At 38.5% G+C, this 14,842-nt stretch overlaps 1 protein-coding gene across 3 annotated transcripts in view; it reads right to left on the bottom strand.

Annotated features, from left to right (window-relative positions):
• Window positions 1–14,842, bottom strand: part of MAN1A1 (mannosidase alpha class 1A member 1) — a 146,138-nt gene that overhangs the window by 115,976 nt on the left and 15,320 nt on the right. Inside the window, exon 1 of one of the 3 annotated variants that reach the window (XM_062572616.1) lies at window positions 145–242. The exons of the other annotated variants lie outside the window; for them this stretch is intronic. The gene's annotated coding sequence lies outside the window, so the exon portion shown is untranslated. Of the gene's footprint in view, window positions 1–144; window positions 243–14,842 lie in introns of those variants that run through there. 3 annotated transcript variants of the gene reach the window in all.

The following is a 14,842-nucleotide window of genomic DNA, read 5'->3' as shown; positions in this document are numbered from 1 at the left end:
GCAGCAAGAAATTATTGCAAATCAGAAACTTGACAGATTCCTGGTGTTTATAACCTCACCTCCTAATGGCCCCATCCTGAGTTAAGCAGCAAGTTAAATGCTGTTGATGTTTAACAGTCACAGCCAAAGTGTCGCTGTTTTTACCTTAGCAGATGGATGACAACCACGTTGTGAAGACGCTTAGGTCCTGTAAGTAGTTTGGGACATGGGTCTTTCACTGCAGCCAAGAAACTCCCAAAGAAGCCTTTTGCATTAGTTAATGAGACAGTAAAAAAAAAAAAAAAAAAAAAAAATTCCCAGTTACAGCTTTCTTTTAAGAAGCACCTGGAGATTTCAGGAGCATTTAAGTGCTTGTCATTTATTTTTAGGTGCATCACACTGTCACAGGAATTAAGGACTTTAAGAACGCAAGTCTTAAATACTTTTGAAACGTCTACCAACAAGATAGGACATTTAATACTGTTTGGGGGAGAGATACCTAGAACTCTGAAAATGCCAACAGAGCTAGGTTAGCCAAACTGATTTACAGTATTCTCCATCAAGTATTAAAAACACATATCATATTATGAAATATTGTATTTAGTTCCATATTTAATGCTCTACATTAAAAGGACAGATGAGCAAACTCCTGTTGTACTTCAGGAGTCCCAAAAATAATCAATTTCTGCTCCCTTCCCCACGCCTTCCCCCCCCACATGCCTAAATCCAAAAATTTAAGTAAGTTTACAGATAAGAAAAGGAAGTAGAGAGAAAATGAAAACAGCAAGGACCATTATGATGATTAATTCATCATTTGTATTGCAAAGCTCTTCAAAAATTCTCAAATGGAAAGCCTGACAGAAATGTTAAGTATTATTCTCACATGTGTTAAGTTACAGATAAGCTTCTATTCTAATAATTTCTACTCCTCACAGGGGCTTGTAAGCATCTTTAGTACAGCATTAAACTCTCCAATTAATATTTAATACATGCTGTTGTGAGTACCATTTCTAACCAGGGACAGACCTTGCAGGGTGCTGCATTCTGTTATACATTTTCAAAGGAATAAACCATTCCATTAATTACATAACAAGAATTCTAATTAAAGGGTAATTACAGAGAATGGAAAATTTGCATTTAGATATTTTCCATACTTACCTCTACTACTGCATATTTTATTTAATGCACAAGCACACAGGAAAAATAAGACTATTTTGTATTAGAAAAATTAGTAAGAATGTTGGTCTTGATGCTTTGAAATGTCTGCATCAAAAAAACTCACAGGAGTTAGTTTATTTGAAAATTATTCTACAACATATCAGGCTACTCAGTGATGATAAAGCTATGTTTTATTATTCACCATGTATATCTCTCTCTACCAACAGTAAAGGATTTCTAAAGTTATGAAATTAATGAAAAACCTGAAGGTACCTCAATATTTTACAGTTAGGTTACAAGCCAGAGTTGCATCTTATTATTTTATTATTGCACAGGTCATTTTAGTATAAGCTGTACTGTTATATGGCAGCGAAACTTGAACTAAGACCAGAGTTCACTTCCATGCTCTGGATACTAACATCATTCAGTACAGGCTGACAACTAAGGTCTGCTTCTTACCTGCCCATTGCAACATACTGAGATAAGGAAAAAAAAATGGTGTAGCACAGAAGCATCCTAGTCAAGAACCTTTTCCCGATTAAACAAAACCAGGAAGGCACGCACAACACACAATCCCACACAAATTACGAAGGCCATGGTCCTTGCATTTTCTGAAGCCTGAGATCTAGCTAATTTCAACCAAATGAAACTATCCCTTCCATGGAAAGGAAAAGTGCGGTTCAAAACTCTTGCCCGTATCGCTACCCAAATCTGTCGCACCAGCCTTTATCCAACCTTGAACAGTCCAAAGCCGGGTGAGTAGGTCAGTTTTAGCTCAGTTTTAGATTCATTCACTCAGCTTCAGCTTTCTTTCCACCAATGTACAGGAAGCAAAGCAGATACGAAAGGAAACTATTTTGTTTACAAGCTGAGGGATTTGGATGATGTTCTTGCTTGTTTCTTCCCCTCCCCCCAGGTAAACTGGGATTTGAATGCATTCTCTAGGCCGTTTAAGAGTTTCTCCTAAAACTATTTGCCTTAAAAGGGTCAATTAAGTTGCTATCGTGCGGTTTTTGCCTCCAACTCCCAATTATTAGTGGAGGAACAAATTCCACATTCTCAGTAATTACACTAGTCTAAAAGAATGCAGATACAGTATTGAAGTATAGCAGTTCATAATTAAGCATAGCTGACATTAATGTTGAAGATGTTCTATTTTCAGATTGCTTCAATTCCCATTTACATCTGTGGACATCTACAAGATGGAAACATTTGATGAACCATTTAAGTCAACCAAAAACAAACAAAAGAGCACTCTAAAGAATAAAGAAATGGATCTCATATGGCACCTATCTTACAACTTAGCAACTGTTGCCAAGATCTGCACTTGAGAAAAAATATGAATTCTAAAACTTGTCATCCACGTTCTTGTTCGTCTTCTAAAGCAAAATCTTCAAATACTTGACAAAAAAGTCAGGGTTGACACCCTAACATAAAGACAGAAAAACTATTTCTTTATCACTAGTGTAAAAGCTAGATGATGATTCTTGAAAAGATCTATGATTTTACAAGTTTGATTGTCCACAACAATTAGAGATAAAAAACAATCCAGGGATACTCAGATATTTTTCTAAGAAGAGTCATTAATAGCTAACTTTTAAAGAATCCAGTCATGTAGATTTGTTTATAGTTTTGCATTACTGAAACATCCATTAGAAGAAAAGCGTATCACCTCATAAGGAAGTGCCCAAGAACTCAGGAGAAACCCTTATTCACTATTGACAATAATCAGAAGGGAAGTTCAAGTATTTTCACTCAAAATAGAAAAGTATTGAAGAATTGTACAAATAAGTAGTTTATCTCTTTGATCTTAAGAGACTGCTTCTAATTCTGCATAAGTTTGAGTTTATTTGACTAATGTCAAAAAAAGGAAAGAATGAAAGAAAAATAAAAACAATTTGTGGAAATACTATCCTTAAGAACAGAGGCAGATGCAGATTTATCCCACTCAGTAGGGAACCCCCCCCCTTTTTTTTCCTGGTCTACTTATGACTTGTTGTAGGTTCCAAGAACTCCCAGGACAAACAGTATGAACAACCAGCCTCCTGCAACTGCATGATACAATCATGCTTTTGTTCTCCTCTTTGTCCTACTGTTCTTTAAACAGTTATTTGATAAGCTTTGCTTCTAATTAGATTATGAATTATTCATGGCAGGGACTTTATCTCCTACACGTTTGCTAAGTATCTGGCACTACATAGCTGTGCTGCTACTGAAGTTCCCAGTCTCAGCAGGAGTAATGTAAACAAAAAATAAGCCCAGTGCTATGTAGTACAGCATATCCAGATGAAGTGACTAATATCAAGGTGATTTAAGGCACTGTTTTAGAGCATGATTCAAGTTACACACACACAAAACAGTGAGCTTCAAAGAACCTATGTATTTTTTTGCTTTAATACAATCTCACATAAAAGGTTAATAACAGTGTACCAGTAGACTAAAATTACTGGTGCTCCAGCACGTCTCCATACGCACAAATTTGTTGACAGGACAGTCTGCAACATCTCTCGACACGTCACATTAGGGACTTACCTCTCCTGCTGGCATGCACCAGGCCAACATTTCTATCCCAACCGATTGAGGCATAATTGTGTCCTGTACTTCTATATAATTTTTCCTTTACTCAGGGCTGTAAGACTTAAATCTCCTTTCACCACTATGATTAGCCATCTCTCAGATCAGGAAAACTAAACAGTGACACAGGTGGTGGAGGCACTGGAGATGGCTCTATGAATGAAAACCTACTTCCTTGCAATTCTAGTGCAAGATCCCTCCTAAACTATCTGAAAGGATATGGTATCCTCACTTTATTATTCTCTTTTTCACATTTGGAACTTGCAACTTTTTAGTTTTACTTTTTATAGACAAAGTCAGTAAGGACCAGGCTTTAAACCACACCATTACATGGAAAATGTTAGCAAGTTTAGTTCTGACCAAGTAGATGGACCTCTCCAGGACCTCTTTCCAAACAACACAAAACAAAACCAACCACAGAAGTTTCCCATGTTCTTATAACTTAGAAAGATCCTACATTCATACCACAACCCAGCTTCACTACTGCACTGCATTTGGCAATTGGCAATCCTACTAGTGGAAAAACTACAGAAGTGTTAATTGTGCTAGGCAGGCAGGCACTGAAGGGCAGAATTTCAGACGCATTTTCCTACTGCAATCTTAACATTCTTTCAACGCAATTATTTTTGAATTTTTACTTTACTAGTAGCAGTAAGTTAAAAACACAAGATAAACCATTTATAAATATTGTATTAGACATGAGTTAGAGAGACTTACTAAGCTAGACATTGATGCTGAATTCAAAGTGCTTAGCACTTCGAGCTTTCCAAAATGCTAGGCGCTGGAAATAAATACTTTTCCCATCCCTCAAGGAATCAGCTCTTGACAAGAGGCCAGACTAGACCATACCATATCAAATCCTTATTCATGTGCTACTAATTCTCAGCCGTATTTTCTCCTCTTCCCTTGCTACCAAATTAATCCTTCCTTTCTGTTACTTCCTCAGTGTCCAGTTAAATGCTGATGGCAGAGTCAAAAGAAACTACTCTGCTCTTATTGTGGCCCTGGTAAAGTTGCACTTTGAGAAGTCAGAGAGCCTATTCACTGAGAAGTATTTACACAGATTAATCTGATACACAGTTGCTGCATGGATCAACAGCTAAGTCCACATCATTATCTCTAAGCACAGAAAAGCATCTTCAGCCTAATAGTCTGAAATTGGAGCAAAAGGGTTGGGCTGTTTCTCAACAGCTAAATACCACTTGCACAGAGGTTAAAAGTATATAATATTAATTCATCACCTTAAAAAAAAAGAAAAAAACAAAACTACTTTATCAGTAATTTGGAGGAAGTGATGCAATCAGAGCACTGGAATAGGCTGCCCAGAGAGGCTGTGGAATCTCCTCTTTGGAGATATTCAAAACCCACCTGGACGCAATCCTGTGCTTGAGTAAGGGGGTGGGTTAGACAATCTCCAAAGGTCCCTTCCAACCTCAATCATTCTGTTTTTCAGTACACTCAACAGCTTTGTAGGTGACATCAAACTGGAGGGGGCCCAGCCTGGATGGCAGGGCTGCGGTTTACAGAGAACTAGACAGGCTGGAGGAATTGGCCAACAGGACCTTTATGAAATTCAGCATGGACAAAAAGTCTATAACCTGGCAGTGATGCTGGCTGGGACTGACCAGGGAGCAGCTCTGCAGGAAGCCCTAGGGACTGGAGAACTGTGCAGGAGCTAGCAGTGCCCGGGCAGCAGGGATGGCCACCAGTGCCCCACTGGGGCTGTACCAGCTGGAGCACTGCCAGGCCCTGGAGGGAAGGGAGCATCCTCCACACGCAGCACTCATCAAACCAGATCTTGGTGCTGCATCTGGTCTAAGATCCCCTAGTTCAGGGTAGATGTTGACAAATTGGAGCAAGGTCGGCGAGAGCCACCACACTGGAGCCTTGGTTCTGTGCAGGGAGCCCAAGGAGCTTTCCAGACTTGACTGGCCGCAGCCGTGACCAGCCAGGTCTGATTGCACTGAGCCAGTTTGAGCAGGGGCTGCACCACAGACCTCCTGAGCCCCCTTCCAGCCTGAAATATCCCTCTATCCCCTCAAAAATCTCCTGTTTACCAAAATTTTGCAGGACAAACATACCAACCTCCCTCTGCCTACGAGCAACAAGATGGCAACTCAAATTCCAGTCTGACGCTTTGATAGAGTTTAACAACTCATAGTTCTAATGTGGAATATTTTAAGATAGAAGATAATATTCCAGCCTTCAGAAAAATTTCATAGTATTTTCTATATTGCATAAACTGTTTAGAAATGCAAAACACTGTTGTATTATTTCAGACAGCAAGTTAAAAACTATTTACTTATTGGTTCAATACGGAAACATTCAAGAAGAACAATTAAGATAATCAGACCCTAGAGAAATATGATGAAGACACAATGTTGTGTATATTTTCATGATTTCTGCTCATTTACACATACTTATCTTGCCTAGGACTGACCAAATAACTTTCTTTTAAAATAAATGCAGTGCTGAGCAAGCTATTTTGAGAGAGATTTATTTCTGCAGCCCATGAACTTTCTCTAGGAAATACAGGCTACAATGTAACAAACTTCCTGATGTGAAAATTTGTTATTGTAAATTGGTCATTACTGTCTTTATGAACACAAAAAGTACTACCACCACAACCAAAAAATGCAGACAGGTTATTTTCCTTTAACAGCTTTACCACAACATTTAAAATGTATATTGTAAACATCATTCTTACATACAATTTATTTTCTCTCTTGAAGCATTTATATAATCATCTGGCCTGTGGATCGTGACACAAACAGCGTTTGCAAATTTCGTAAAATACATGACACTCAGATCTTAAGCTTTTTGCTTAATTCCACAACCACGATATACACTGTATGGAACAGTGACCAATTTTTTAAGTTAGCTCTCCAATTCACATAAACTTATCTGCAGAAAAGAAATAAGACACTTCCCTTCATGCTCAACAGATGAAATGTGCCTACCTGTACCTATAATGATTTCCTTCATTCACACTGGAGTTAAACACAACAGCTTGGAAATGAGCTTTTACAATGAGAACTGTATGTATATAATGAATCTTTCCGTGGAGGGATACAAATTAAAGACAACTTTAAATTTTTATTTATGTCCTTTAAGTAATTTAACCCTTAGGCAGCACCTCCTTCAATGCTATAAATAGCACATAAACACATAGTATTTTTTATTTATCCAAATGTTCCTCAGCAAGAAGCCTTTATAATGGAGATACCAAATTATAGTCCCGTTACTATTTCATCAGATCTACACTGATTTGATAAGAGCTGTCACAGGCTTGTAGAGAACGTCTATGTTCATGCTATCATGACAGGCAAAAGAAAGCAGATGTTCAGATGTACAAGGGAATGAATGGAAGAATGTAAGGCTGATGTGCAATTAAAACCCCACATCAAACTGAATGCTAGAGCTCTGTTGCAATCATCTCCTGTCAGTAGAGGATGTAGCAGAAATTGAAAGAATTCAATTTTGAGGCATGGGGGTATTTTCCTCAATAGAGGCGCTGAATAATTGGCTCTATTTATTTGCAAATGGACAAAAAGAGAACAAGATAAAATAAAGGGATACAGAAAACAAGGGCTTCTCCTGAACGTCTTGAACAAGACAAAAGGAGAAAGTTAAACACACAAATGTTAAGTTTGTTACTGAAAAGAAAGTACATACTCAGGAATCACTGCCGTAAGATACAGTGGAGGGTACCAGATGAACTGAGAGAGAGGATGGTCGTAACGGCTCAGGGTGGGTATTGCCTCTCCTAGGTTCTTACGTAAACTGCTTCAAAAGCCTGACAACTTCTGCAGCACAAACGGAGCATCAGTCCCGTCTGCACTGCCCGTAACGTGGCTCACACCACGCCAACCTTCGCGCAACCCGGTGTCACGAGGAGGAGACACCTTCCACCGCACCACTGCGGACTTACTGCCTTAAGGGGAAAATATTTCAGCTTGGCACTGTCACCTAACCTTACCAGTTTCTCAGTGTTTATGGTACCTTACACAAATACAAACAGTAGAGCAGAAAGACACAGCCGACAGGGCGTTCCTCCGCGACACAATGAAATCAAAGAGCCCTAGCTGAAATTCCTGTGCGTATCTAAAGCAGGAAGGGGGCTGGGGGGGAGACAAGTGAGAACCACACACTTAGAAGACCACAAGCTTTGAACCAGAGGGGAAGAAGAAAGCATGTGACTGGACTGGTTCTCCAGTATCTACTTCTGCTTTCCTTCAATCTGTTTGCTTTTTTTGGAGCCAGGCATGGAAAACCACACAGGTTTCCCAGATCAGTTCTGTTGATTTCATGTTTTATTTCAAGTTTCCCTAAATGAGATCGATCACGATATTTATTGTGTCTATAACTTTAATCCAGAAGAAAAAGGCTCTAATTTAAACCATGATTTGGGTAGTTCAGCCTAAACTATCCAAAATAATCTATGGAGTTTGCTGCTGCGCCTAAGAAAAAATTTTGAAATTAAGCCAAATTACATGGCAAAAATAAAAATAATTTTCCCTAAATTCTCAATATAATTTCCCCAAATAATACCTATGTCAAATCTCTCTGAACTACAAACTGTCTAGTAAACTAGAGCTGGTGAGAAGTTTCCTGTTAAAAACAGAAAATAAAAAACTGTCGTGTTTAAAAACAAACAAACAAAACCCCACATAAGTTCACTCGCTGCTTCAGCGGCCAGAGAGCAGGATTTGACAGGTCGCTTCCAGGCAGGCTGACGGGTGAGGGACAGAGCGGGCAGGGAGCTGAGCTCCCCTCGCAGCCTGCTTGACAGCTCCCTGTCGACTTTCATTTCTGCCTTACTGGCTGCCTGTGAGCAAATTTTGTAAATTCTGAAAACTCTATTTCGGGTGAAACATTTCTGAAAAATTTTAAGTTGTTCTTTTGTCTCATGTTTCCTTCCTAAACCTCCAAGTTTGCTACCAGAAATGCTTTCTAGCCAGCTCCGGGCTCGATCCTAACAAGCCTACCCTCCTTCCGATATCAAGTTCTCTAATCCGCAGCTCAAGAAGCAGTGGATATTCCGATATAAAGACTTTAGGAAACCCATAGCTGTATTAAATCTCGACTCAATCCATAGCAATATTAAGTTATGGCTATTAATTCATACAAACATTGAGGTATAGGAAACATAATATATATTATTCTGGAATCTTTTCTGAGGCCTGGACACAATTAATTCTAGACTAAAAGACTCCACATAAAGATACACATGCAGACAGCCCACGCTGACAGTGGTGCCCTGATAACACCCCGAGTAAGCACAGCACTCTACAGATAAGGAAGAAGTGTATGCATGCAGATGGCCCACCCTGACTTGTGGTGCCACTAACAGGATAGCAACACAAGAAAGGGATGAAACAGAGCATTTCTTATGTTTACAGCTCACTTAGTGAGCATTTGGCTAACAATAATGTGTTTTCATGTAAGATTGTTAGGAATTTTATCCATGCTATCCTGAAATAATTTCAGCATCTATCTTTTGGTTCTTTGTTGTTGTTGTTCTTCAACTCTCAAAAACAGATGTCTCTGAGTAGAAGACAGGCAACAATTATTCCAATTCTCGGAATATCCCTGTCACAGAAGAATGATTGCTAAATGAGTACAGAAGGCTCATCTACTCCATCACCCTATCTCTAACAAAGTTTAGGGACAGCACGAGCAAACAGAAAGACTACCTGTGAATACAGCAAGTCTTCAGAGACTGGAAGTCAGGGATCTTCCAGAACCAGATGTGGTGTCTGCACAACTACCAGTAGTGTTTTCTTTTACAAAATTACCCCACTGTTTCTTGAACTCAGGCAAATTTTTAGTATTCACAGAATCCTGCAGCAAAGGCTTCACAGTTCAACAATGTACTGTGTAAAGAACAGTTTGTTTTGATTTTGTCACCTAGTAATTTCATTTGATGTGCCCTATAGTGGACAAAGACGAGCATCTCTCAGATTACGCTTAAATAACACCTCTAAATCCACCATAAAAATTGATTTCTAATTACTACCTCTTTCTCCAAATTATATTATTTTGCTGGAAGATTCCTGAATCCCACTTAATCTGAGAATTCTGAAACAAAGTGTGCTTTTATTATGTCTTTTCACTGTCCTTTTTGTACTGGAGAACAGATTGACTTTCAGAGACATGCAAGTTAGATGTTTATGAGACAAACAGTAGATGATTAGGAAGAAGCTAAGTGCTTTAAATCTGCCTTTGTTCTTGCAGACTAAAATGGAGAAATGGTTCTGACCTCTTCTGTAACGCTTCATGAGATCTATTGATAAAAACCAATTGCATCAAACAGCAAATTACATCAAATAACTACATGCTATCATGGCATCTGGTTTTTACCCGATGTTCGTGACTAGCACCCTTTCTGTTACACCAACACGCGTATTACCTGTCTGTGCTCTCACTGTCTCTGCACACGTATTCACCTCAGAGAATGAAACTACAGAAATCTAGAGCCTTTAACTTTTAGGGATTCACATATATAATGTTTAGCACACTGAAGTAACATGCCCCTGAGAAGCCAGTTTAGGACAACAGAGGCATTAGTCCTTGTAAGATAATGTTTCCCCAGAGCTACACAAAGCTTCCTTGTTGAGCATACAAAGAAAAAGCTTGAACATACAAGCTATTCAGACTGCTTACTAAAGTCTTCCCAAAACAAACGTTTTATTACTAGAAAATTTTTTGATAACTTCTTCCCTCAAAAAAGAAGAGAAGTAGTCACTTTTAGAATATTTACTGTGCTTTCACATTTGCATGAAAATGTGACATATTTCACTCTTCTCTCTCAAATTTATTGATCTAATCAGACATTTCATTTCTTTCAAATAGTTTCCTGCTGCTCTGCTTAGGACTCTAAAGAGGGCAAAGCTACTTTCGTTTCTAATTCCAAAAAACTATCTGGGATTTCCATCCTGTAACGGGCCCCTGAAAATAACAAACTTCTGACACATCCATAAATCTATGATATCTATCTGCTTTTTTAAATGCTGAAATTATATTTTCCACATGGACAGATGATGACTGGACACACATGCAGAGTTCATCTGCACTTCATGACATGAGTCCATGATGATAGCACTGACTTTTTTCCCCAGGACACTTTAGGAAGGTCCTGGCACCACTTCTTAGAACAGAACATCGTGTATCCTAGTTGTTTTCTGTTACAGCAAAACAGAACTCCATGAGCATATGCAAAATTATCAGGACTCTTCATCTGACTGTAAAGGCATAGAAAGGCAAACTTGAGATCTATGTTCTAGCAGATCCAACTTCAACTTAATATTCAAGTACTTCACTGCTCTTAATTTTAAGCAATGTACTATTTTATGGATATATCTACAGATATAGAGATCTGGAGAAGAATCAAAATAAAGCACCTTTCTTAAAAAGGTAGAAAAGTCTAAAACTTAAGCAATCTACAGTCTACTATGGACAGACAGAATGGGAGACTAAAAAGAGCCTGACTGACTTTTGCTTTTACCTTTTCCACATACTTATCTGATAAGATTGTTTCATTAAGTAGCAAACCTGCCTGGATTTGTACTAGCCCTTAGCCCATAGTTCAAGGAAATACATATCACAATCAAAATGTATCCTCTCCGTTTATAATCAGGGTGCTAACTCTAACTGGGAGGTGGTTGCTCTAACAAACAAATTACTTTCTAAAATAGAGGTCAAAACACAGTATGTTGTGTGGATAAATGAATTAGATTTGATGAAATTAACTTGTTTCTTAAGGGGGAAAAAAAACAGCTGCTGGTCTGAAGTGGCACTTAAGATCAGTAAATCACTTGGTAGGTAAAACTATGCCTATCTCCAAAGTTGGAAACTCACTGTAGGTGACTGAATAAGCAGTGTAGCACAGGACAGGTAGATGGATTTTGTTAAACAACTCTCTACTCTAGAACTCCACGACCCGAGATTCAAAACTGTGCCAACGCTAACTAGTGTACTACCAGCTACTTTGCTGCTGCAGTTACAGTTTTTGACATTAAAGGCTAGTCAAGATCTCAAGAAGATTTATTTACGTGTAGTTACAATCAGGCCAGGTTAAGCCTATTTACAGACTTCTAGCTGACATGATTAACCGGGAGCTAACATTCCTGTGCGCTAGATAAGATGTCCCCTTAAATATCCACTTCACCAGTTCATTGTCTTTCTGTCCCATCTAGCAGTTAGAAAAACAAACCAACCAACCTCCACCACTGCCTTGCTCCACAGGGCAAAAGTGACTCATTTCCTTCTATTCTACTTGTAACCATCAATAGTTTATACTCTTGTAAGGCTGTCATTTCTTTGAGGAGAAATCATCTTTTAGTCCACTTTACAGGAACTAGCATAGGTTTGACCAGGCACTGGGCTAATCTGCTACTGACTTTGAAATAGGTAACTAACCATCTTAAGGTAGTACTTGCTCCAGCTAAAATTGAAGCGGATTCCTCCAGAAGTGTCACATGAGTCAAGGCCCTCAGCTGAAGCATTAAATCCTAGAGCTCTTCACATCCCATCCAAAGGCAGCAAGATGTGGCAGAAAAGTCTCTGGGTTGTGCAGTGCAGGAGAGAGGGCTCTGCTCTGGTGCCTGCTGCTACTGGACTTGATCTCTCTCATATCAAGGCCTCTGGCCAACAACTGAAAGCCAGCTAACAGGTCTGCTTACTGGTCCCATAAACATATGAGTAATTAAAACTCACTACCTTACAGTTTCAATTTGTCTAGTGGATTTCAAGCCTACTTTGCATATGACGCCACTGCTACTTGCTAACAGGTAATAACCTGAACCTACAGCAAGAAACTGAGCAAGTATTTTACTTTTTTTGAGTAAGTTTCAAAGTCAACATCAAATGTACACACTTATTTCTAAAAGTCAATAATCCCTGCTGGTGCAAACCAGTGCTGTAATTAGATTGCAAACCAAAGTCAAGGGGCTGTCAAGCAGAATGGAGAAAGAATGGTTTGCAAGGGAGGCAATACATCAGGAATACATCCGCATTTGAAGTTTCCAGCATTAAATAAACTCAAGTTCAAAAATTAGTTATCCAAAAAACATACTCTGAAAAACTAGTTTATTATTTGCAGTCTGGTGTTTTTTTCATTGATTTTAACAGAAGTTGCTTACTGCTTTCTTTCTCCAAAAGAAAATGACAGTCCCTGAAGAGTACCATTTACTTTGAAACTGTCAGCAGATACAGCCATTAAAAGAAAAAGAAAAGCACCCACCAATTCTACTGCTCTGATTTTTCGCTGTTTCTTTTCTTAATATTGAAGAAGGGATACTAAAATACTTTAAGGAAGCATGTGAGACGCTAGTTTTATGTCATCAGCTATGGGTCTCCTTAAAAGAAAGATAGTGTGTCCCTTGCCCCAGCTGGAGGGGTCTGCTGGTCATCCAGTACATACACACTAATACCTTCTTGAGAGCGAACTACTTTAATCAACTTGTTCATATAGGGTATGTTTTTACAGACCACTTGAAGTGTGCTATAATTTTAGTTAGCTTGGCTTTCTTCCAAGTTACAAAGCAAATAAAAAAATGTGTTACTCACATGACCAAAGTTGCAAGAAAACAGTGCAAATATTCCATAGTTTGCATTTATTTCAAGTTATTTTTGGCCAAGCAGTCCAAAAGGCTTGGCACCCAAGTGCTCTTCCTTTCCTATGATCAACAACATGTAACTGGGGCTCAGTGAAAAGGAAGTTTACAGAGGCAAGGCATCTGCCAGACCACCACTATCTTACAGTGAATTTGCCTCCAGCCCGGACCTGGCATAGCCAAGACTGGTTAGATTTTAAAGCACTGCCAAAGTCTGAGAGATGAAAAAGGAATGCGGGTTTGTACTGATTTGGGGAAAGCGGTTGACTGAGTAATCTTAGAAGCCTAAGAAGATATTAAAATGATTTCTCCTTAATGATGCATATTTTCTGATAGAAAAAGCAAGTATTTCTAAATTCACCCAGAACTAGTTACTGAGTTCATAGCTACTTAACACTAACCATATCACAAAAGTTAGACAGCGTGAATCAAACTCAGTGTCGTCCCAAAGTAGGAGGGATTAACTACACGAATTAACTGTTTTCAAACTCCTTGTGTTAAAACCCAATAGAGAACTGCTGACTAGGATTGTCAGAAAACTATCAGGTACTGAGTAAGACACATTTTAAACATAATGCGACTTGCAACCGAATATTGCTCTTATTCAAAAAGGACTATATTTAATTAGTAACAGCTCTTCTGAAGATCAGCAATGTTACTTCTCCCCACTGATCAAAAGGTAAAAGTATTCTGTCAGTCTTTACACCATAAAGACATCAGTACACATTCTCATACCATAAGTTTCAAGAAGTGCCGCTTATCATTCCAGCTGCCAAACTCTTCCTCACTATTCACCAGCTACAATCCGGGCCCTTCTCAGGTTTCAGTCACATATACAAGCCGTAACAGCCACGAAACGTTTGCGCTAACAACAGTAGGAGTGAATACAGATAGAAAAACATGCTACAACCCCAGCAGGACAACCTTTTTCATGTTTAAAAAGATGACAGAGATTACAGTTTGGCAATATTACATGGACAATAATTCTGTATGTTCAGGTATCAGCTTTTTCTTTGGTCCATCTGACTGACATGCATATAAATAGGTGCACGTGCAACTATGTTTGCATTTTTTATGCTATAGTGTAACTAATATTTCTCTAAAAATTTCTGAGGATCGATTACTCTCAGGATCTTTCACTTTCCTAAAACACTCCCCTATACATTTATTTCTTTGGTAAAACATGGTACATCTGGTACTACCAGTGATTCCCACTTACTAGTTTTCAAATGAAAGATTAGCAATATTGCTTAACATACTTCTATTATTCCTTAACCCATCAGAAAACGCATAAAGTTTCTCTTCCTCTTCTTACATAACATCTTTGAGGAATTTAGATAAGTTCTTAATTATTTGCTTTTAGGGAAAAGACAGAAGCTGAAATTGGTGTGGGGGATTTTTTTTTTGTAGGAAAATAACATATAACAAATTACAAGCTGTTTTGATTTGGCACTTAAAATGCCACCCAGGATGTTTCCTATAAGCAGCATATTTGAAACTGAATATTAAAGTAC

The sequence above is a fragment of the Rhea pennata genome, chromosome 3 (genome assembly GCF_028389875.1).
Source record: "Rhea pennata isolate bPtePen1 chromosome 3, bPtePen1.pri, whole genome shotgun sequence".
In the NCBI taxonomy this organism is placed as follows: Eukaryota; Metazoa; Chordata; class Aves; order Rheiformes; family Rheidae; genus Rhea; species Rhea pennata.
Note: the sequence above shows the minus strand (reverse complement) of the source record. Positions and strands in the feature narration are given on the sequence as shown.